Source organism: Manis javanica, chromosome X (assembly GCF_040802235.1).
Source record: "Manis javanica isolate MJ-LG chromosome X, MJ_LKY, whole genome shotgun sequence".
Classification (NCBI taxonomy): domain Eukaryota; kingdom Metazoa; phylum Chordata; class Mammalia; order Pholidota; family Manidae; genus Manis; species Manis javanica.
The window spans coordinates 109,342,510-109,368,151 of record NC_133174.1 but is presented as its reverse complement, the minus strand read 5'-3'; the positions used below and the strand labels follow the sequence as shown (position 1 = coordinate 109,368,151).

The window sequence follows — 25,642 nt, the reverse complement described above, 5'->3', positions numbered from 1 at the left end:
TTTTCTTTTTTCCCCATAGGCACTGGCTGTGGGGACCTGCTCGCAGATTTTACTGTTCCGTTTCCCTAGTATCCAGCACACCATGCACTCTGTGTCTGTGCTCCCAGTGCAGATGACTAGGGCTGGGTATTTAGCAGTCCTTGGTTCACACACCCTCCCCAGTCTGACTCCTCTCCTCTCACTGGGGAGCTGGGGTCGGGTGTGCGTGGGTCCCGCTGGGCCGCGGCTTGTATCTTACCCCCTTTACTGTGGTGCTCGTTTCTTGCTGGTGTAGATGTACCTTGGCTATTGTACTGTATCTTCTGGTCTCTCTTTTAGGAATAGTTGTATTTGTTGTATTTTCAAAAATATATATGGTTTTGGGGGAAGCTTTCTGCTGCCCTACTCATGCCAGCATCTTGGCTCCTCTCCAAAGGTAGCCTATCCTTAATAGAATTTTTCAAGGCAAATATCAGAAGCTAGGAAAAACCTACACAAATATATGGTATTGATTGTGAAGTCACATTTACATCATTAAACTGAATCAGCCTTGGACCCTGATAGAAAAAAAGGCTAAACTATTAGATTTTTCTGAATGGCAAAGATATATTCCAGGTAGCTTGTGCTTGACCCATATCAGTAAGATTATTTTGGCACACATAATTTCAAATCTCAGTTCCTTTTTCCTTAAAAGTGAAAGAAAAAGGATGAGAGAGCTGTCCCGATGTAACTCTGGCTGGGGAGGGGAGGAATCCTGGGGCAAAATACCTCTAAAACTGAAATCAGTCAAAGGAATAAATAAAGTTAAGAAACCTGTTTATTTCTTACAAGCAGTCGTCCAGTCTCTGTCTTGACCAAGCCTCAGCAGAAGAGAGCTCCACCCAACCTCTCCAGCCCACATAAACCCTTGCAAGTCCTTGCAATTATCTACTTATATGTAGATGGACTAATACTGTCCACCCCTTGGAAACATCTATTGGTATGCACATGCACTAAAGCCAGGCAAGAGATTCTGGAAATACTGGTATTTCACTCACACCCATGTTCTTCTCTTCACTCTAGAGTTATAAAAGATTCTCAATCTCTTTAAAATAATGGTTACTAAAACTGCCAGATCAAGTGATATACAGAAATAATATATCTGGATTATATATGTATATATCAAATGAGATATTTAGCAATGTGCCTACTGGTCTCTTTGTGAAAAACCAAAAGAAAAAACAAACTTGGTAACAGCATTGTTGGGAGTATCTGGAGGTGGTTGGATCACTATATTCTAAGAGGTTGAGTGATGAAGAGCTGTTACCTTGATAATCCTATTTAGCACTTACATCAGTAATTTAAAGGAAGGTGTAGAATGGACAGATAACAGAACTAAGATTCAAATATTTTGGACATCCCATAATGATGGGCTAAAAGTAAATAGAATTCAGTAAGGATATACATAAAAACCCTGACTTAGTGAGGAGAGACTTTATTCTAAAAAGATAATTGCAAGGCAGGGGAGAAGGGACTATTGCAGTAGGGAAAGGGGAATTCTCATAATCGGGAGAATACTATGACCATAAGACCTGCAAAGCATCTCAAGAGTTAAGCAAAAATAAAATTTCTTCAACCGAGAGAAGTAAACAAGGCTGGAAAGAATCATATGTGGGGACCTGGGTTGAAATGGTGTCATGATTAGATAGTAGATTAGATAATGTTTTGCCCTGAGGCTGGCCTATTTTCCAGGAGGGCCAGTATGAAGGAGTTGCTTCATACTGGCTCAGGTTGAGGGTGGATCAAATTTCAGAGGCCTGGAGGAAGGACAGAATCTTAAAAGTTTGGTTAACAAGTGTTTTATTCCAAATATCAGTGGGGACCATCTGTTCATCTAATCATTTACAAGGCAAAGAATGGGACTTTGGAGGATCTGTGTCTAGATTTGCTATAGATAAGCTAGGGGGGCATATTCGAGTCTTACTATCTAAATCATATGGGGAAGGATGGTTCTTTGCAATAAGCTCTTTTCTAGAACACAAAAGAGTGGGAAATTCTTTTAAACTTCTCTGTTTTCCAGGAACATAGGGCTCAGGTAAAACTCAGCATTGTCTGTGAAGTATTTCATTAGAAGAAGTCAAGGAATGAAGATATCAACTATAGGATAGGGGACTTTTGGCTTAACAGTAAGGTTACATGAAAAACACCACATTTTATACATATATACAATGGAATATAATTCAGTCATAAAAAGAAAACAAATCGTACCATTTGCAACAACATGGATGGAGCTAGAGGGTGTTATGCTCAGTGAAATAAGCCAGGCAGAGAAAGACAAGTACCAAATGATTTCACTCATTTGTGAAGTGTAACAACAAAGCAAAACTGAAGGAACAAAACAGCAGCAGACTCACAGACTCCAAGAAGAGACTAGTGGTTACCAAAGGGGAGGGGTTGGGGAAGGTGGATGGGGAGAGAGGGAGAAAGGGATTAAGGGGCACTGTAATTCACAATCACAGTATAGGTAGGTCATGGGGAAAGCAGTACAGTACAGAGAAGACAAGTAATGACTCTATAGCATCTTACTACACTGATGGACAGTGACTGCAGTGGGGAGAGACGAGGACTTGATAATATGGGTGAATGTTGAAACCACAATGTTGTTCATGTGAAACCTTCGTAAGATTGTATATCAATGATACTTTAATTAATTAATTAATTGAAATAAAAAAAAGAAAAACACATGTTAGAGAGTATACACCATCAGTGTGACCTGGGACATTTTGAGGGGAGAGGGTGGGACAATTCTAGGCTACATTAATAAAAGTCTATTTAGGTGTAAGGCTAATACTCTACTGTAGACTGTGCTGGTCAGAATATACCTAGAGTAAGATTTTCAGCTCTGTATATGCATGTTGCAGTGTTTTACATAGATTATAAAGTAAATTCACAAATTATCTCTTTCCAAGATAAATAGGCCTATCTTCAAATAGTTGAAGAAATGTTATGAAAGTGAGGGTATGTGTGTATCTTTTGTAGCTTCTCTGGGTGAAAATAAGTCAGTAAATAGAAGTTATGGAAGACAGATTCCTGCTCAACCAAAGGGAAGCTATTCTCGAGTTCTCTTCCAAAGGACTTCCAATCACTGGAGTACTCAAGTAGGACTACCAAACAGTCACCCAGCCCAGGAATTGTAAACAGATGCACTAGATGAGAAGTTTGGTCTAATTTCTTAGGTCCCTTCCCAATGCTATGATTCTGACTCTCCTAATTGACCACTTCAATGTGATTCTCATTCATCTTTCTTTTAGACATTTTCCCTTCAACTTTGCAAAAAGAGTCCTGCTCAGCAATACCAAGTGCTTATGACAAGACAGTATTAGTTTTGGGAAAGTGCATTTCACCCTAAGTAATAAATGATCAAAGAATGGGGATGATAGAGACTGTCTCCAAGCCACTACTCCCTATCTTTCTACCTCTAAAATGTAGACTTATAAAAACTGAGCTGTAACTTTGTCTCCCTTGATTTATTTCTCCTCAGCCTGCTTGAAATATATATGCTTATTTCCAATGTGAATAGCCCCTGTTGTTGGTCATTAGCATACACACATTCGCATATATGCTAAAACTGGGCTATAAGTATATTTTTTTCTGAATAAAATGTTTTATCTGCTGTGCAGGGTGGAGGAATCTTACATAAGCCTCATAACCAAAGGTAATAATCATTGTGTACTTCATAGTTTCTCCTGGAAGACATAAATAAACAGAAAATTAGTCCCCAATAACACTTCTATGCATGTTATAGGGGAGAAAAAATAATTTTCTTTCTTTTCTTCTAAGTTCTTGGATGGGGACTCTGTAACGCAAGGCAGATTAACTAGAGAAAAAGAAGTTTGTTAAAATGTGTATCTCATACATACATGGGAGAAACCCAGGGAAAATAACTGGCTTAAATTTGGGGCTTAAATATCATCATCATTGAAAAACATAATATAAAAAGAACTTCAACAAAGCAATACAAGCATGAAAAAATAATAGAAAAGTGGACAAATAATGCAGACAATTCACAGAAAATAAATAGAAACAGCTAAAAAAAAAAAGTCCAGGCTTATTAACAAGGAAAGAACCCACAAGCCTCACTAGTCAAATGGAAATGGCATAGTGAAGAGCACAGGTTGACTGATTAGAACATTTTGGCTTTATATTAAAAAAAGCAGCTATATCTACGGAAGAATCATTATCTTGAACTCTACTGCCTTCATGAAGCAATACTGCTAGCTCAATGGATTCCTTGATTCACAGATATTCTTAATTTCTAGGCCTTTATTTACTGATGGCTCAACTAAATGAAAACTTTGTGATGTCCATTTGGCCATTACTGATATTCATCTTATTACCAGCTATTTATAAACAAAAGTGGGTGTGCTTATGCCACTAAATGAGCAGATCTCAAGGCAGTCTCAACCTGGATCAATACTACCCTGTTGAATCTTTCCACATTTTTGCTAACATTCGGGCTGTTGCCAGTGTCCCGGATGTCTGGTCTACCATTTGAAAGACTACAGAATGGCGATATACCCTTCTTTGGAGCCATGAACTGTGTAAACAAATCTCAGCAGGCAATCATACAGACTGAATCACTCATATAGATGTCTAGAGAAAAACCCCTTCTCAGCTTCAGGCCACCATCACTATCTAAATTCATCATCATGCTGCAAATGGCAAGACATCCATTTTTTTTATGTTGATATTTTTTTCTTTTCCATTTAAGTATAGTTGCTTTATAGTATTATATTGGTTCCAGGTGTACATCATGATGATTTGATACTTATATACACTATAAAATGCTCACCGTGGTAAGTGTAGTTGACCATCTGTCAACATACAAAGTTATTGCAATATTATTGAAAATATTCTCTATGCTGTACTTTTCATATTTATTTTATTATTGGAACTGTGTACATCTTTATCCTCTTCACCTATTTTGCCCATCCCCATGGGTCAGTTTACTGTGGCAACCACCAGTTTGTTCTCAGTGTTTATAAGTCTATTTATGTTTCATTTGTTTGTTTTGCTTTTTTAGATTCCACATATAGGTGTAATCATATGGTATTTCTCTTTCCCTATATGCTTATTTTACTTAACATAATGCCCTCTATGTCTGTCTATGTTGTCACAAATGGCAATAGTTCATAATTTTTTATGACTAATATTCCATTGTACACATGTACCACATCTTTATCAATTCATCTATAGATGGACACTTAGTTTGTTTGTATAACTTGACTATGCAATAAACACAGGGGTGCATATATCTTTTCAAATTAGTGATTTTGTATTGTAAATACCCAGACGTAGAATTATTGGATCGAATAGTATTTCTATTTTTAACTTTTTGAAGAACCTCCATATTATGTTTTCAATAGTGAGTACACTAATCTACATTCCCACCAATAGGGTAGGAGGGTTCCCTTTTCTCCATAGCTTCAATAACACTTCATCTTGTCTTATTGGTACTAGCCTTTCGGTTTGGTGTGAGGTGGTAACTCATTGTGATTTTTGATTTGCATTTCCCTGGTAATTAGTGATATTAAGCATATTTTCATGTGCCTGATGTTCATTTGCCTTGAAATAGTTTTAAATTTCCTCTTTGATTTCTTTGTTGACCTACTGGTTATTTAGTTGAATATTGGTTAGCCTCCACATGTGTGTTTTCAAGTGTTTTCATGTATTTGATATCCAGTTTAATACCATCATGGCTGGAAAAGTTGCTTGATATGACTTCAATCTTCCTAAAATTATCAAGACTTGATATGTGGCCTAATATGTGATCTATCTCTTGGAGAATATTCCATGTGTACTTGAACAATATGTATTCTGCTATTTTGGGAACCTCCTTGGGTTCATCATTTTTGGGACTCTCTGTGCTTTCTGGACCTGCATGTCAGTTTCCTTCCCCAGATTCATGATATTTTCAGCTATTTTTTATTCAAATAAGTTTTCACCCCTTTTTTTCTCTCATCCTAATGGGTTCTCTATAATGTGAATGTTGATATTTTGTCTCAGAAGTCCCTTAACCTATCTTTATTATTTTTTATTCTTTTTTCTTTCTGCTGTTGGGCTTGAATGTTTTCCATTACTCTGACTTCCAGATTGCTAATCCATTTTTCTGCATCATCTAATCTACTGTTGATTCCTTCTATTGATTTATTGTATTCTTAAACTCTGATTGGTTTTTTAAAATATTTTTTATCTCTTTGTTGAGCTCTCCCTGAGTTCATTCACTTTTCCTCAAGTCTAGTGGGTAGCTTCATAACCATTACTTTGAATTTGTTATCAGGTAGATTGCTTAACTTTATTTCATTTAGTTCTTTTTCTGAAGTTTTGTCTTATTCTTTCTTTTGGACCATATTCCTCTGTGTCCTCATTTTATTTGACTTCTTGTGTTTGTTTCTATGAACTAGGCAAAACAGCTACCTCTCCCCGTCTTATGGAGTGGCTTTGTGTAGGAACATCCCCTGGGTAGACTGTATGTGCTTAGTGGCTTTGGCTGACTGGCTGGAGGCTGGTTGAGCATGGGCCAGGGATATTCCAGTGTGTCCTATGCTTGGGAAACCCTGGTGGGAGGACCAGGGGAAAGAGAGACATGGGCCATAGGAGTCCTGATGTGTGACATGCTAGTAACACCTTGGTACAACTGCCAGATCTTGCGTGGATACATTTGGGTGCAATGGAGGAGCCACCACAGGGGATGTCTTAAGCTGGTATAGGTGTTCAGATCCTGTTCCTTTCTGTGTTATCAACATAAACAGTGGTACTCAATAGCACCTCTGATGCCAGAGCAAGTTCCACCCCTTCCCTGCCATTTGGCAGGTTGTATAATTTGGTAAATTGGCTTATTTCAATTATAGTCTAGTTGCCCTTTAAACTACTTGTTTTTTCTTTGCCCCAGGGTAGGTGAATCTGTGCAGGTCCCTCAGTGATATACCTCCCTACTGCAGGTCTCAAGTGTTATGGGTGGGGCCCTCCCATTACAATGCCTCCATCTCTCCTGCCTTTTTTTATGTGGTCTCTCTATCCCTCATTGTTCAGAAGCTGTTCACTCAGTGCTCAGTTCTTCCTCAAGATGAACTGCTCTATATGTAGATATAAATTCCTGTGTACATGGCAGGAGGTGAATTCAGTCTCTTCCTGTGCTGACATCTTAGACCAACACATCTACTCATAGACTGGGCAAAAGGTAAAGGACAATATGTTTCTGATTCAGAAGTCACCACATCAGGCCAAACTTGTGACTCTTGACAGAAATTGACTCATTTGATTCAAAGTGGGAGCACATATTGCAGGAGTCATTGCTAATTCCTTCTTCTAGCCAATTGAATATGTAGAATCTTTGATCCCACTCAAGTCTATCTGTTGTATTTCATGAACGTCAACATTTTTTTCTGGTCATGGTAATGCTGTTCCAGTCTGATCAGATAACTGGCCATCCAATTATGAGGATTGAATCAAAGCCGTGCCATGTTCTGCTTTCCAAACCGTCTACAATCTGACAGTAGTTTGCCTTTTGTCATAAAGACCAGTGAAAAATGGGCTAATGATAATGGCATTTGATGGACATTCATGTCTCTTATCATCTTTAGGCTGCTGGCATCATTGAGAAGGGAATGGATGTTTAAAAATTATCTAAAAATAATTTCTGATTCTACCCACCTTTCTTCTTCCTAGTTCATACCTTTTAGTAAGACAATATGGTTGCTCAATATAAATATTGGGGCAGAAAAGTTTTTGGCTTGTCTAATAATCAAACTGATGTAAAACAGATTAACAGGAGAAAAGCAAACAAGATTACATATGTATGGGTACCCCATAAAGACATGAAGATCCAAAGGCAGTCAGGCAATTGAGGCTTATATAACATTATGAGCTCAGGAAAGGGGTAAGAGTCTGGGGATATAAAGGGAAGAAGGCCATTCACAGGAAGGTGAGAAGAGATATTTGGAAAACAAGGTTGCCCTGTTATGCAGATAAGTTTCTTATGTAAAAATGGTATCTCTGATAATAACTCTCTTCCTGGTACAAACCTCCTTTCCAATGTAAATTAAAGTGGTTGAGGTGGGAGGTAAAGAGCTTTTCCTGGTACTGAGGAGTTTTGATTGCCTTTAGCTCAAAATAATCCTCACGTAAAAGTGACATTTTGGGGTAGTATAATTCCGCTCCCTTTCAGTAGACTTTCTAGGATGGTTTGATCTTTCAGCTTCTTCCTGGCTAATAATCAGAGGAGGAAAGGGGAGAGGAAATATATAAAACTACTTGGAAAACTCAGGATTCTTCCCTGACCATTGCTAGATATGATATGTCTTTCTTCTACCAGTAACCTCAGGTAGGCCTGATTGAAAGACTCTGGGTGGCAGCCAGGCCAAAAGGGAAGCTAGGAGTTTCAAAGGCAATTACAGTTCAGCCACCTAGATGCTAGCAGCATGGATGCCTGGACAGGCATTTATCAGGGCCCTCTATATCACCTCTGGAGAACATGGGGGCAAGAGAATGAGACATGGGTTGATAATCACCTGCTGCTTGCTGTATTATAAGGAATTAAGTCCTTTGCCTCTGGAAAGAAAAATCATCCTCAGCTAAAACAAAAGAAGGATGTAGGGGAGGCTAATTATGGGAAGGTGATCCAGAAAAGCTAGGTAAACAAGAGTAAAGTTTGTTATGCAGATTTAAGATAAGAATTTGTCCATTGATAAGATTCTCTTGATTTAGAGTCATCCTTCAATTCCTGGTGCAGAAACACCCTTATAAATCAAGATTTCCTTTGTAATTGTAAATTTCCCTAAGAAAGGGTAACTTCTACTCTCTTTTCAGAGCTTCTCTTATGTCTTCTATTCCTCAAAATAAGTAGCTAAAAATAATCCTTGTGCCAAAGAGACATATTTGGGTGACATATTCTGGTCTCCTATAATATAAATATTCATAGTCATCCCTAAATGATTTTTATGCACATGAGGAAATTAGAGTCAGTGAAAGTTAAAAGAGTTGAAAAAAATATTTAGGAGAGTGGTGTAATCACCTTCATTGCTAGATTTAATTACTGAGAAACATTCCAAAAATTAATCTCTACCACTTAGAATTCTGGGTTTGGGTTATTTGACTCCTGAGGCTGTTCCAGTACTAGTTCTTTAGTATATTGCACATACCAAGGGAGTAAATCACTTTTATATGGATGTGGATGTATCATAAAGCAATAAAAATGCTAATGCTCTGGAGAAAAATCCAGAGCTTTCTAGTGGTCAGATTGCTTTTGGACCTCAGTAGGAGCTGCTCACCCATGGTGCATGAATCAAACACATCCAACTGCATTTGCCTGATTCCCCAGTGAAGCTGGCTTATGGAGAACATTTCATTTACTTATTTTATAATCAGTGGCTCTTGTGGCCAAGAAGGACCATCAAATGAGACTCTTTCTTATATTTTTGTTCACAACTGTTTCATATATAGAGAATTTTCCTATTTAAAAAATAAGCCAAGGAAGATTTTCAATTTAACTATCATATTTTGGAAGATTTTTCCTCACAGCAAGCTCGAATTCCATATCCTGCAGTTTAAGGGCATTTTATCTTGTTCCTTTCTCAGTAGAAGCTGGAGCATAAATCATGGAATCTCATAAATGATAAACTGAGGCATATTCAAATTTTAAGAATTTATTTGAGCAAAAATCAATTTGAGTCTGGCAGTACCAAACCAGAAGAGGTTGGAAGTGCTGTACTGAAGGGAACTAGGAAAACATTTTTATAGGGAAAAGGCAGAGGCAAAGTAAGGAAATTATTGTCTATAACTTAAAACTTAGTTGGCTATTTGTGATTGATCATCTGTAGCTCTGGGAGAAGTGGGCCCCCTGCCTGGGGCAAGTTTGCTGTGAATCTGAGAAAACCAAAGGGGGACAAGGGCAAGGGCAGGTTGGGAGAAAGAGTTTTTATTACTTACAGCTCACTCTGGTTCGCTTACCAGCCCCTGCGCTCCTTCTGTCTCCTAGGCCATGCGCCCACTCACTCCACCCCACCCCTTCTGGGAGGAAATCCATGGGTGGGTCCCTGGTGACTGGCAGGTACCATATCAGTTAGGTACCAGGAGGGGAAGGGAGGAGAGAATGGCTGTTTTCTCTCCACTCTTTGTCCCTAAGTGGCCCTGCCGTGGTCTATTAATATACAAATAGGGTAGGAAATTCTGGGTGCAAACTTCCCTTTACTCGCATTGTCCTTAGATTTTGATTTTGTAATTTGGGGTACTTACAGGATTAGAGTTTGGTTTGCTCATGTAGGTACCATTAGAACCACCTCAGTCCAGTGGCCTCCTTGTTTGATTAATTTAACAAATCTGATTGGTTTGATATGATTCCAAATCCACTTGTTTATGACAAAAATGAAATTGTTTTTAAGAGTTCAGTTCTTTTGGTATAAGAATGAAGTAAGATGAGTCAGTGTGTCATTATTCATCTCTTTTTACTGATAAGAACTTGGTAGCTCAGTTGCTGAGAGGCCCTACTGGGGGCTTATCAGGAAAAACATGAAGACACACTATATCAATGGGATATTTTGACTATAAATACTAAGTTTGTGAGGACTGTCTGAGTGTTTGGTCTGTGGGAGTTTACAATTTGCTGATCTAAATAGCTCTCTGAAGACCTTGGGAAAATTAGTTCTTTTACCATTGTGAAAGCCATGCAGCCACACCAAAAAGAAGACATGGACCCTGGTGTTCCCTAGCAGTGTGCTCTGGCAGCAGGGGACTTTTTGTGCTGGCAGCTGGAAATTATCTCTTGGTTGGCTAAACTGGCTCTCCCAAGTACCAACTCATGTAAAGGTGCACCTCAACTAAAGTTGGACTTTGTTCCTTTCCTCTCCTCTTGCTTGGAACGATAGTGTAATTGATCTATCATTGATTTGGAGTGTGTTATTTTTTTATTGGCTTATTCAGAGACATTAGCCTATATGCTATTGGCTTGTAAAATTATAATTCCTGTAGTGAACCTGCATTCAATGAATTGCTTGCAAGACAAACTCAGTCTCTGAGCATAATTTTGCCTCCTGGGACAAAACAAAATCAAACACTTTTGTCAAATAAGGAAATTGTGGTCCAGAAGGGTTAAATCAGAATATTATTCTAGGTCACTTAGCGAACAATGTTTAAATGGCTGAGATTAGAATCTTTAGTTCTGTGTTTTTCCTCCTGCTTCAAGCTGTCACTGTAGAATCCTGTTGGGCATTGTAGCTTTGCCCTTCAATTCCCCATGTGTGTATTATCATATAATTCTGCACAAATCTGGTATTTTCATCAAAGATTTTACCTTCTGAATCTTCAATTAATTGATTTTAATAGATGAAAATACAAATATTTCATGGAGTACTTAACAGGATGCTTCAAATGACCTTGGATGTGCAGTACCTGACACTTGATGAAAACCTGGAGTGGCAGCAGGAAAAAAAACAAAAACAAAATCTCTGAGTTGCATTTAACTTATTTTCTTTTTGTGCTTTTCAGAGTTAACTGGTCTCTCACATTTATAAAAGAAATCTTAGATAAAATAGAAAGATTTCTGTCAAAAACTACTTGGCTTTGACACATCAAGAGTTCCCCTTGGTCAGTTACAGGGCCTTGGATAGCTTGGAAATATAAGGCCTCTGATAATGACTGAAGCATATTTTGGTAATATGAATCAGAACAAGTTCAAATAAATCATTGGCATATCTGTTACAATCTTCCTCATCAGAGGATAGTGTCTGAAGGAATGCTATTGTTAATTTCATCCTCCTGAAATGTGCCAGCCCTGGACTGTAACTGTTGAAAGTGGGCTTAATCCCTATCAATCATGCTAATGGATGAACACTAGTTTCCAGAGGAGCAAGATAGGTAAGATCCCTCCCCCAGAAAATCATATGTCAGCGTTTTTACCCTCTCATTTCAGAGAAAGAAATATCCTTCTTTTTGACCTAAACTTACTATTCAGATTTTTATTTTACTACTTCTTTGCTGTTCTGGAAGCCTTTTCCATCAATACCTATACTCCTTGAAATATTTAATATCCTCTTCCTGCATGGTTTTTCATCCTCAGCTTGCAAACTTTTTCCCATTTCTCCATGTAAAAACAGTGAAAGAGAGGAGAATATGCAACCCCAAAATATGCCTCCTTGGCACAAGGATTATCTTGAGCCGGTTATGTCTAGGAAATATAGACACAGGAAATGCTCTGAAAACTGGTAATCTTTTGTAAGAGATATTTACATTTATAAGGGATTTGTAAAGGTGTCTCCCTCTCTGTACCAGGAAGAGAAGGATGACTAAATCTCTAAAAGCACTTAAATCTGCGTAGCAACCATACCCTTGTTTACTGTGCTTTGCCTGTTAACCTACCATAACTGCCCTCAACATTTTCTTTTGTCTTTAGCTGGAGATAATATTTATGGTGTTGGTTTGGGCCATTTCAGGTAGTTACTTAGTTTTTCTGGGTCTCTCCCATGTATACAGAAAGTATACATGATATTAAAGTCCTGTTTGCTTTTCTCCTATTAATCTGTCTGTTATTACAGAAGAGTCTCAGTCAAGAACCTAGAAGGGTAGAGGGAAAATTATTTTTTCTCTCCTACAATAGAAAAGAAAATCTCCTTAATCCTGATATCTCCTGCAAGGGCAGGTACAAATTAAACTGAGATGTTTAATTTTCCCTGTCAGAAATAAAGGAACAGACTGCCCTCTTCCCTTTTGTTTCAGAATTTCTTTCTCTGTCCTTTGCACATGTATATAAAACATTATAATGGCTAAATAAGCCTCTCACCAGTCTTACAACTCAGTAATGTTTTCTCAAGGATCTAGGAGCTGTCTTTTTGAGATGTAAACATCAAGGGAGATAGTACCCCTTTCTTCCATTCCTGCATGAGGGTAAGACCCTAACTTCAGTGGTCACCTTGCTCCAGTTTACAAAACTACCACCTGTTAAGACATGAGAAGTTTTATTTCCTTACGGGATAAAACAAATAATCTAATATGGTCTCCCCAATTTCCATGATGAAGTTAGGATGAACTGTGTGTGACAAAAGGTGCTATCACATTCTCTTACTTAAAGACTAGGCATTGTTTATCTTGAAAACATGTCCATAATGGATTTTATCTCTTTATCTATATAAAAGGATAAAATTTCTGTTTTTGTGATCTCAGAGCAGATGGCCTGAGATGTAATACATCCTGGGTTAATGTTTATTCAATGATATAAAACTGTTTTCTGATTCTATGCTTTTGTGGAGAGGTTTTCTAGGTTGGAAGATTTTCTTTCATTTAACTATATTTCTCAAAAACTCCTAACTTTTTTAGTTTAATTCTCTTCTTTTTAGCAGCAAATTGCTTGAAGGCACACTCTGCACTGCCTTCTCCTTCCTGGCCTACTTACTCATCAGGCCAGTGGTTCCCAACTTTTTGCACATTAGAATCACCTGGGGAATCTTTACAAAATTACTGATACCAGACATCCTGATTTAATTGGTATAGGCATTATTGATGTAGGGTAGGGATATGGGACAAACATCATGATTAACTTTCACTGCCAATGATGAAAAATGCTGATATATAAATAGTATAGAAGAACAGGAAGGACTCCATCTTAAGGCTAAGATTCCATTTTAAAAACCAGGGAGTTAGGAGGTAAGGTTTCTGACATATTCTTTGGTAAGCAGACAATAACCCACCCAATCTTAAGGCAGGGCAAGAAGTCTTAATTGATATGTTCCCAGTGCTTCAGGGAACCACTATCTTAGAGAAGAACCAGATCAATAAATTCCTTGTATTAAGTTTATCTTACTGAATTATCTAGAGGACTAACTGTGGATAGTAACATAATGTCTCTCACTGGAGAGAGACCTCATGAGACCATATGTCAAGCCTATGCCCACCAACCCCCACCCCACACCTGCCCTTTGCCGGATTCTTGAAAGCCTTAAAAGACAGAATCCTAAGCCCTTAAGTGTGCCTCCTCTCTAAGGATGCCCACACTCCTCTTTCTTTGACTGTGTACATTAAAAGTTTTTTTTAATTAAGGTATCATTGATATACACTCTTATGAAGGTTTCAAAAGAAAAATAATGTGGTTACTACATTCACCCATTTTATTGAGTCCCTCACATACCCCATTGCAGTCACTGTCCATCAGTGTAGAAAGATGCCACAGAGTCCCTACTTGTCTTCTCTGTGCTACACTGTCTTCCCCATGACCCCTCCACACCATGTGAATTAATCATGATACCCCTCATCCCCTTCCACCTCACTACCCCACCTGCCCTTCCCCACCCCTCCCTTTTGGCAACCACTATACCTTCTTGGAGTCTGTGAGTCTGCTAATGTTTTGTTCCTTCAGTTTTACTTTGTTGTTATATTCCACAAATGAGGGAAATCATTTGGTACTTGTCTTTCTCTGCCTAATGTATTTCACTGAGCATAATAACCTCTAGCTCCATCCATATTGTTGCAAATGATAGGATTTGTTTCTTTCTTATGGCTGAGTAGTGTTCCATTGTGTATATGTACCACCTCTTCTTTATCCATTCATCAGTATCCTATTGATGGACACTTAGGTTGCTTCCATTTCTTGGCTATTGTACATAGTGCTGTAATAAACATAGGGGTATATATGTCTTTTTCAAACTGGGCTCCTGCTTTCTTTGGGGAAATTCCTAGGAGTGAAATTCCAGGGTCAAATGGTATTTCTATTTTTAGTTTTTTGAGGAACTTCCACATTGCTTTTCACAATGGTTGAACTAGTTCACATTCACAACAGCAGTGTAGGAGGGTTCCCCTTTCTCCACATCCTCACCAGCATTTGTTGTTCCTAGTCTTTTCAAAGCTGGCCATCCTAACAGGTATGAGGTGATATCTCATTGTGGTTTTAATTTGCATTTCCCTGATAATTAGTGATGTAGAGCATCTTCTTATGTGCCTCTTGGCCATTTGAATTTCTTCTTTGGAGAATTATCTGTTCATATCCTCCACCCATTTTTAATCGGATTATTTGCTTTTTGAGAGTTGAGGCGTGTAAATTCTTTATATATTTTGGATGTTAACCCCTTGTCGAATGTCGTTTACAAATATTATCTCCCATACTGTAGGATGCCTTTTTGTTTTGCTGATGGTGTCCATTACTGTACAGAAGCTTTTTAGTTTGATGTTGTCCCACTTGTTCATTTCTGCTTTTGTCTGCCTTGCCTGAAGAGATGCATTCAGGAAAAAGTTGCTCATGCTTATATTCAAGAGAATGTTTTTTTCTAAGAGTTTTATGGAATCATGACTTACATTCAGGTCTTTGATCCATTTTGAGTTCACTTTTACATATCGGGTTAGACAATAATCCAGTTTCATTCTCCTGCAGCTAGCTGTCCAGTTTTGCCAAAACCAGTTGTTGAAGAAGCTGTCATTTGTCCATTGTATATCCATGGCTTCTTTATCGTATATTGATTGACCATATATGTTTGGGTTTATAACTGGGCTCTCTAGTCTGTTCCATTTGGTCTATGGGTCTGTTCTTGTGCCAGTACCAAATTGTCTTGATTACTGTGGCTTTGTAGTAGAGCTTGAAGTCGGAGAGCATAATCCTCCCAGCTTTATTCTTCCTTCTCAGGATTGCTTTGGCTATTCGGGGTCTTTTATGCTTTCATATGAATTTTAGAACTATTTGATCTAGTTCGTTGAAGAATGCTGTTGGTATTTTATAGGGATTGTGTTGAATCTGTACATTGCTTTAGGCAGGATGGCCATTTTGACAACATCAATTCTTTCTATCCATGAGCATGGGATGTATTTCCATTTATTGATCTTTCTTTAATTTCTCTCATGAGTGTTTTGTAGTTGTCAGGGTATAGGTCTTTCACTTCCTTGGTTAGGTTTATTCCTAGGTATTTTATTCTTTTTGATGCAATTGTGAATGGAATTGTTATCCTGATTTCTCTTTCTGCTACTTCATTGTTAGTGTATAGGAATGGGACAGATTTCTGTGTATTAATTTTGTATCCTGCATCTTTGCTGAATTCAGATATTAGTTGTAGCACTTTTGGAGTGGATTCTTTAGGGTTTTTTTATGTACAATATCATGTCATCTGCAAAGAGGGACAGTTTAACTTCTTCTTTACCAGTCTGGATGCCTTTTATTTCTTTGTGTTTTCTGATTGCTGTGGCTAGGACCTCCAGAACTATATTGAATAAAAGTGAGGAGAGTGGGCATTCTTGTCTTCTTTGTGATTTCAACATCAAAGATTTCAGTTTCTGGCTGTTAAGTATGATGTTGGCTGTGGGGTTGTCATATATGGCCTTTATTATGATGAGTCATTTGCCCTCTATATCCATTTTGTTGAGAGCTTTTTATCATGAATGATGTTGAATTTTGTTGAATGTATTATCAGCATCTATGGAGATGATCATGTGGTTTTTGTCCTTCTTTTTGTTGATGTGGTGGATGATATTGATGGATTTTCAAATCTTCTACCATCGTTGCATCCCTGGGATGAATCCCACTTGATCATGGTGTATGATCCTCTTGATGTATTTTTGAATTTGGTTTGCTAATATTTTGTTGAGTATTTTTCCACCTGTGTTCATCAGGGATGTTGGTCTGTAGTTTTCTTTTTTTGTGGTGTCTTTACCTAGTTTTTGTACTAGAGTGATGCTGGCCTCATAGAATGAGTTTCTAAGAATTCCCTCCTCTTCTACTTTTTGGAAACCTTAAAGGAACATGGGTATTAGGTCTTCACTAAATATTTGATGAATTTCAGCTGTGAAGCCATCTGGTCCAGAGGTTTTGTTGTTAGGTAGTTTTTTGATTACCAATTCAATTTCGTTGCTGGTAATTTGTATGTTCAGATTTTCTATTTCTTCCTGGGTCATTGGAAGATTGTATTTTTCTAGAAAGTTGTCCATTTCTTCTAGTTTATCCAGTTTATTGACACATAATTTTTCATAGTATTCTCTAATAATTCTTTGTATTTCTGTGATGTCCATACTGATTTTTCCTTTCTCATTTCTGATTCTGTTTATGTGTTTAGACTCTCTTTTTTTTCCTCATGAGTCTGGCTAGGGGTTTATCTGTTTTGTTTACTTTCTCAAAGAATCAGCTCCTGGTTTCATTGATTCTTTCTATTGTTTTATTCTTCTCGATTTTATTTATGTCTGCTCTTACCTTTATTATGGCCCTGCTTCTACTGACTTTGGGCCTCCTTTGTTCTTTTTTTCCTCATTTAGTTACTTGTGAGTTTGGACTGTTCATATGGGACTGTTCTTTCCTGAGGTAAGCCTATATTGTAATAAACTTCCCTCTTAGCATAGCCTTTGTGGTGTTGAATTATTTTTGTCATTTGTCTCCATATATTGCTTAATCTCTGTTTTCATTTGGTCATTGATCCTTTGATTATTTAGGAGCATGTTGTTAAGCCTCCATGGGTTTAGGGGCTTTTTCATTTTCTTTGTGTAATTTATTTCTAATTTCGTACCTCTGTGGTCTCAGAAGCTAATTGGTACAATTTCAATCTTTTTGAATTTTCTGAGGCTCTTTTTGTGGCCTAATCTATGATCTATTCTTAAAAAAGTTCCACGTGCACTTGAGGAGAATGTGTATCATGCTCCTTTTGGGTGTAGTGTTGTGTAGATGTCTCCTAGGTCCATCTGTTCTAATATGTTGTTCAGTGCCTCTGTCTCTTTACTAATTTTCTGTCTGGTTGATCTGTCCTTTGGAGTAAGTGGTGTGTTGAATTCTCCTAAATTGAATGCATTGCATTCTATTTCCCCCTTTAATTCTGTTAGTATTTGTTTCACATATGTAGGTGCTCCTGTGTTTGGTGCATAGATATTTATAATGGTTATAGCCTCTTGTTGGACTGACCCCTTTATCATTATGTAATGTCCTTCTTTGTCTCTTGTTACGTTCTTTGTTTTGAAGTCTATTTTGTCTGATAATAGTATTGCTACATCAGCATTTTTCTCCCTATTAGTTTCATGAAATATCTTTTTCCATCCCTTCACTTTTAGTCTATGTATGTCTTTGGTATGAAGTGAGTCTCTCGTAGGCAGCATACGGACGGGTCTTGTTTTTTTATCCATTCAGTAACTCTATGTCTTTTGATTGGTGCATTCAGACCATTTACGTTTAGGCTGATTATTGATAAGTATGTATTCTTTGCCATGGCAGGCTTAAATTCATGGTTAGTAAAGGTTCACAGGTAACTTCTTCACTATCCAATAGTCTAATTTAAATCACTAGGCATGCTGTTACAAATACAATCTAAAGGGTTTTTTCCCTCCTTTTTCTTCTTCCTCCATTCTTTATATATTAGGTATCATATTCTGTACTGTTTGTCTATCCCTTGATTGATTTTGTGGGTTGTTTACTTGATTTTGTATCTGCTTATTAATTAATTGTTCTACTTCCTTTACTGTGGTTTTATTTCCTCTGGTGACAGCTATTGGTCCTTAGGAACACTTCCATCTGTAACAGTCCCTCCAAAATACACAGTAGAGCTGGTTTGTGTGAGGTAAATTCTCTCAGCTTTTGCTTTTCTGGAAATTGTTTAATCCCTCCTTCAAATTTCAATGATAATCTTGCAGGATAGAGTATTCTTGGTTCAAGGCCCTTGTGCTTCATTACATTAAACATAACATGCCACTCCCTTTTGGCCTGTAAGTGTTCTGTTGAGATGTCTGATGATAGCCTGATGGGTTTTCCTTTGTATGTGACCTTTTATCTCTCTCTGGCTGCTTTTAAAAGTCTGTCCTTATCCTTGATCTTTGCCATTGTAATTATTATACGGCCTAGTGTTGTCTTCCTTAGGTCCCTTGTGTTGGGAGATCTGTGCACTTCCATGGCCTGAGAAACTATTTCCTTCCCCAGATTGGGGAAGTTTTCAGCAATTACCTCCTCAAAGACACTTTCTATCCCTTTTCTCTCTCTTCTTCTTCTGGTACCCCCATAATATGAATATTGTTCCATTTGGATTGGTCACACAGTTATCTAAAAATTCTCTCATTCCCAGCCAACCTTTTTTCACTGTCCACATCAGCTTCTTTGTATTCCTCTTCTCAAGTTTCCATTCCCTTTACATTCTCCTCTACTACATATAATCTGCTTTTAAGTCTGTCCATTGTATGTTTCATTTCAGATATTATATTCCTTAGAGATTCAATCTCAGTCCTAAATTCTACCCTGAGTTCTTAAATAATTTTCTGTACCCCCATGAGCATGATTATGATTTTTATTTTGAAATCTCTTTCAGGAACATTGATGCATTCATTTTCATTTGTCCTTTTTCTGGTGTTTGTGGAATTTTGGTTTGAACCAGGGTCCTTTGACCTTTCATATTAGTATTGGTGCCCTCCAATGCCCAGAAGCTCTACTCTCTGGAGCTACTCTGCCCCTGGAGCAATATCAGAGGTCTCAGATGTAGCAGCGCTGGTGCCTGTGGGAAGGAAAGAGCTGTTTTCTGCTTCCCAGCACACAGGCATAAGCTTCTGTGCTTTGTGTTTGTAGCTGCCATAAGTGGGGATTTACTCTGGCTGGCCTGATTCCAGGACAGGGGCTGCCAGTTTATGAGCCTGGGCCAGCCGGGAGGGAGGTGCAGCAGGCTGTGTATCACAGTGGGGACCCTCAGAGCTATGTAGGCAGCCAGGGTGATGGAGAGCCTGAAGCTCCTGAAAGTTCCCAAGCTGCTGGGCAGAGTGCACCCGATTTTGTCTACCTATCCTTTCTCCTGAGCAGTAAGCTCTGTGCAATCCTTGCCCCTTTAGCAGCCCTCTTGCTGTTAGGAAGTCTCTCAGACTGCCCGCCTTTCTTTTGTCCCAAAGCAGCAGGATGTAGATCCCTGTTTTCCACAAATGGCTGTAATCTCAGTCTCTCCAAGTATTCCACATGTCTTAGCTTTCCAATCTCACTAATCTCCAGAGAACCATGCAATGTAGGTTCATGCTCCCAAAGCAGATCTCCAGGGCTGGCTCTTCAGCTCTCCTAGGCTTCCACCCCCTCCCCACTCTGTTTGTCTTCCTCCAGCTGTTGAACTGGAGTGGGGGAAGGGCTTGGGTCCTGCTGGATCACGGTTTTGGTACATTACCGTGTTCCATGAGGTCTGTTTTTTTCTCCAGGTGTATGCATTTGACACAGATGTCTTTCCTGTTGCTCTTTTAGGATTAGTTGTATAAACTATATTTTCATATTATATGTGGTTTTGGGGGGAGGCCTCTGTCTCACCTCTCATGCTGCCATCTTTATGCAGCCAAGTCTGATTTTTAGGTGAGATTGTGTACTTCTTAAATAAAGCCTTCTCACTAATCAGTTTATTGCATTTTGTCTCTGCACTGTTCCAGTGGTAAGCATCTTTGTTACTTTGCTATTTCATTCTATTTCCAAGTCATCACCCTGTCTCTTTTTTACTCCAGATAAGTAAGAAAGGTCTGCTGAGAGCTCTGATTAGAGTTTGCAAGTTCCTGTCACCTGGTTGACCTGGACAGATCTGCAACTGTGTGATCTGCTCTATAGTAGCCTGCCTGAAAATCTCCTTTCTTTACAAAGTTCTCAGAACATAATCTCCCTCCATCCTGTGCTCCATGACTCCCCCAAATCCTGGTGTGGTAGGAGCTAGTCCCCACACTGTGCAGATCCAAGAAGATCCAAGCACAATAGGATCCCAAGTAACCCTGGCTTTAGCGGTTGGCAAGGCGGTATGCCCTATGCCAACTAGGAGTTCAGCAAACTTCCCACCCCCCTGCACTTTCCTGCTCTCTGCTGCCTGCAAGGCAGTTGCCATTCCCTGCTACTGTTGCCTTAATGAATTCCTTCCTTACCTACATTCTTCTGACCTGTTCAGGAATTCTTTCTCATTCAGAGTCAAAAACCCTCCCCCATCCAGGTTGAGGTTTCACTTGGAGTGCAGGGAAAGACCTCCCCAGAAGTAGCTGCCTGGCAACATTATGACTTGAGCAAGATTTTTTTAATGCTATCAGTTGGTTATAATGTGTAGGAATATTTGGGAACCATTGGCTTTTGCTTACACTGACTGCATCTCTTTATGCTGAAATTAAAAAGTAGATTAATCTAGGGCCAGACAGAGCTGAATTTAAACTTCTGCTCTACTATTTCCCTTCAGCAAGTTAACCAGTGAGCCTGACAAAGACTCCTCTCCTTAACCAAATGTTAGTCTCCTCTGAGCCCTCTTTTTGACTACGTTTTGTTCTTGTGACTTATCTTTGACCTGCCTAGTCCATTTGTAGCAAGAATCCTGCTAAGTCAGTTTAGCAAGAATCCCCCATACTTGATATCTAATTACCCTTGTTATCTTATCAAATTCCTCATTCCCACCCCTCATAGCTGGTCACATTGACCTTCCTTCAGCAAGAATCTGCCTACAATAATTTAGCTAGATTCTCCCTATGCTTGATGTTTCCTCTACCAACTCACTCCCACCTCTTCAACTATAAATCCTCACTAGTCCTTTCTGTATTCAGAATTGATCCTAGTTCTATACTGAGGCCCTTTTCCCCTATTGCAATAGTTCCTGAATAAAATCTGTTTTACCCCTTTAACCACTGTCAGGCTCTGATTTTCTTCATCAAGTCTTAATTTCCTCAATCTGTAAAATAGAAATAATAATACCCTTTGTAACATAATCACAGTAAAGGGTAATAAATTTGAAGCACTTAGTGTTCAATACATATTAACTATTATTATTATGTTATTTCCTCAATGCATCTCTAGTATTCTTTTTTTTTTCCAGTTTCTTCAAACTCTCTAAGCCCTCTCTTCCTGTTTATCATCCCTTCCTTGAAATTCTCTCCTCCTTGGCTTCTGTTGAATTTCATTCTCCTGCTTCTTCTGTCACCTCTTTGACTTTTCCTTCTCCCACTTCCCTTTTCCCATTTCCTAAGTTTAAGAGTGACAGAGCATGTGGATTTGGCTCTTCTCTCTTTATACTGACCCTTTACAGTCTTATCCAGTATTAAAGACTGCAAGTCTACTTTATGTGCAAATACATCCAATAGCAGAAAACAGAATCTAGAATTTGATAGCCAGTCAATAAACTTTTCTGGAAGATATGAATTCTATATTTCTGACCCTCATCCCCACCCAACCCCCCATTTTTCAAGGGCCTACTGAGCTTAATATCTCTATCTGATGTTCTGCCCTATCTCCACAGTTGCAGGCCTTCCCCCACCCCATCCCCCATGTTTCTTATTTCTTTTAATAGTGTAACACCTCTCAGCCTCACAGATTTAAAAAAAACTTGAAATAATCATTGACTCATTGCACCCTATTGCCTGCATAGCCAAAGTTTGAGTCAGGTTGAGTCAATTCTAACTCCACGTAATTTATAGGAAATTTCTTAGTAACAAGTCTTGGCTTTTAGTTTCCTGGAAACCAACTATTAAAGCAATTACCCCTTGCACCCTCTCTTTTAAACTAATGCTTCTAAGGGTTTTTAAAAAGACCGGAAGAATGGTTTTAAATCTGTCACAACCATCAATGTACTTTAGGAGCAGATGCAGGCAAGAGAAGGGTTTTTAGCAAACTTAATTTTATATAAATGGCAAACTTACATAGATTACATTTTTCACTATGAAGCACTGGAAGTTTTAGTAAATCTACAGGAGAAATGTTAAAAGCAAAAATAATTTATTTAGCAATTGGGAAAAGATATGAATAGGAGATGCAACATTATTTACAAGGGACCAAAAAATGTACTACTTTTCACTGAAATATTTTTAGTGACACCATGGTAACTCTTGCCTGTGAACAGATTTATTCATTTTCAAGGTAAAAAAGGTCATAGTCAAATCAAGACCTTTTTAGGTTATCAGCATATGGTTTTGTTGCTGAACACATTTGCCAATATTTGGTTTTCCTATACTATTAAAGGTCACTGTGTAGCACCTTTCCAATGGGCACTTTTCTCATTGAAAACTTTGTTGTTCCATGGAGTTATGTAATATAGTGGGAACCCTGGGTGAGAGAATTGTGTAGATCTTTATTCAGTAGCTTAAGTTCTTCCCTCAAGAAGCTGGAAAAAGGAGAAGAAAGTAAACTTAACACAAACAGAAGAAAAGAAATAATAAACATCAGAGTGCAAATTAATGGAATTGAAAACAGGAAAATGATGGAGACACTTAATTTTTAAAAAAGCAAGTTCTTCAATAAAAAAATCAATAAAATTGGCAAGCCTCTACCAATACTGCCAAAAACAGAACAAAACACAAATCGCCATTATTAGAAATGAATAAGAGCTTGAACTATAGACCCTGAAGATGCCAAAAGGATAATAAACGATTGCCACAAACAATTTTACACACATACATTGGACAACCATCTTGCCAATGGGTTTCAGCCCTGGGCAAGTTCACTATGGATTCAATGTTACCAAAGAAAATGACAGTAAAATGTTCTTGGTGTGAAAGGGTTATACCCAACTTTATTTCCACAGTGGCAGGTCAATCACTAAAATCCCATTCACTCAGAGCAAGTCTGCATGCAGCAAGCTGGTCTCTGCCTCTGGGCCCTTCTGCCTGCACAGCCGTCCTCTGGGCCTGCACAGTCGTCCCACACAGCCACCCTGCAGGCCTCTGTCCTCAACGCTGCCACCACTCCAGCCTCTGCTCTGCTTTCCTGCAGCCTTGCAGCCATGCCACCCTATCGGGAAGACCACTGGGTGGAGCTCTTTATATAGCGTCAATAGCAACATATTGCCCGTGTGTGTGTAGTGAGCTAGCCAACCAGGGCCAGGTGAGAATCCTGGCCATAGGAACTTTCATTTTATCCACAACAATGTAGAAGAAAGCTACAAAGTTCTGGTGAGAGAAATCAAAGATTATCTAAATAAATGGAGAGAGATATCATGTTCAAGAATTGGAAGATCATCACAAAGATGTTAATTTCCCCCAAATTTATATATGTTTAACTCAATTCCAATAAAAATCCCAGAAATATTTTTGAGATTTAAGTAACATTATTCTAAGATTTTTACGGAAAGGCAAAGTGACTGGAATGGCTAAAACGAATTTAAGAAAATAGAATAAATTAGGAGGACTCAATTTCCCCAATTTCAAAACTTAGTATTAGCTACAGTAATTAAGACTATGTAGTGTTGGGAGAGGGACAGACACATAGATCAACTGAACACAATAAATACTCTAATAATATGCTCACATCTAATAATGCCCAATTGTTTTTTGACAAAGATGCTAAAGCAATGTAGTGGAGGAGAAACAGAGTTTCAATAAATGGTGCTGGGGTAATTGGACATTCATAGGCAAAAAAAAGACCCTTAAACTAAACCTCACACATTACACAAAAATTAACTCAAAATTGATCACTAACTTAAATGTAAAATGTAAAACCATAAATCTTTAAGGAAAAAAAATACACAGGGATGAAGCAGTGCTGCTGCCTGAGCCTTCTTGTCCCCGGCCCTTTCTGGTCCCCGGTGCCAGCCCGCCAGGCCTCGGAATGCCCAAGCCCTGGTGGGGGACTAGGCATAGCCTGGGTTGAGCCCCACCCGAGCCTACTGCTTGCGCCATGGCCTATGGGCCGTCCCACCTGTAGAAATGAGTGCTGGATTGGTCCCAAGTAAAAGCACAGTGTATGTATCCAACTTGCCCTTTTCCCTGACCAACAATGACTTATACCGGATATTTTCCAAGTATGGCAAAGTTGGAAAGGTTACTATAATGAAAGATAAAGATACCAGGAAGAGTAAAGGGGTTGTGTTTATTTTATGTTTGGATAAAGACTGCACAAAACTGTACCAAGGCAATGAACAACGAACAGTTGTTTAGCAGTGGTACAGATGAGCATCACTCTTGACAACAAAAAGTCGCCGAGTTCATCCCATGCCGGAAGTACTTCGATAAATCCAGGTGTTATGAATGTGGGGGAAGTGGACACTTAAGTTATGCCTGTCCTAAAAATATGCTTGGAGAACGTGAGCCTCCAAAGAAGAAAGAGAAAAAGATAAAGAAGAAAACTCCTGAATCAGCAGAAGTTGAGGAAGTAGAAGGAAGTGAAGATGAAGGGGAAGATCCTGCTCTTGACAGCCTCAGGCAGGCCATAGCTTTCCAGCAAGCCAAAATTGAAGAAGAACAAATCAGGTGATTCAAGATGCCCTAAGGAAAAAAAAGTATGTATTTCAGTGACGAGAAAGAACTGAGTGATTAAAATTATATTTATTATGTAAATACCATTAACATTTTTAAAAATCTTAGAATATCAAGTTCAGCTGGTACTAAAGGTTACTCTTAGAACTTGAGCATAAGAACACTTAGTACCAACTCATTTTTTACTATAAAACAGTTCATAGGGAATTGAAAAGTAATTTTAAAGTATCATGTTTCTATCTTGCCTTAGCAGAATAGTAAAAAATCAAGATTTGCCAATAACCATTAATCTTGAAAACAGTTCACTTGCTATAAAATATAACTTAATACCATCATAATAATTCTATTAGCATCCCCCCAAAAAAGGTATTAAAGAGACTTGGTCAAGAAGTTCATTATAAAAGTTTGTTCATGTTTAATTGTTTACACTAGGACTTTTGAAATAAATTTTATCTTTAAAACTAAAACTTCAGAAAGACTGAAAAGTTGAATGATTTATTGCTTATTAAATGTTAATAAAATTTTCAAG

The 25,642-nt window shown here is 38.3% G+C and overlaps 1 pseudogene; it reads left to right on the top strand.

Annotated features, from left to right (window-relative positions):
* Positions 1-24,559: 24,559 nt before the first annotated feature.
* Positions 24,560-25,111, top strand: LOC108408736 (zinc finger CCHC-type and RNA-binding motif-containing protein 1 pseudogene; annotated as a pseudogene).
* The last annotated feature ends 531 nt before the right edge of the window (positions 25,112-25,642 follow it).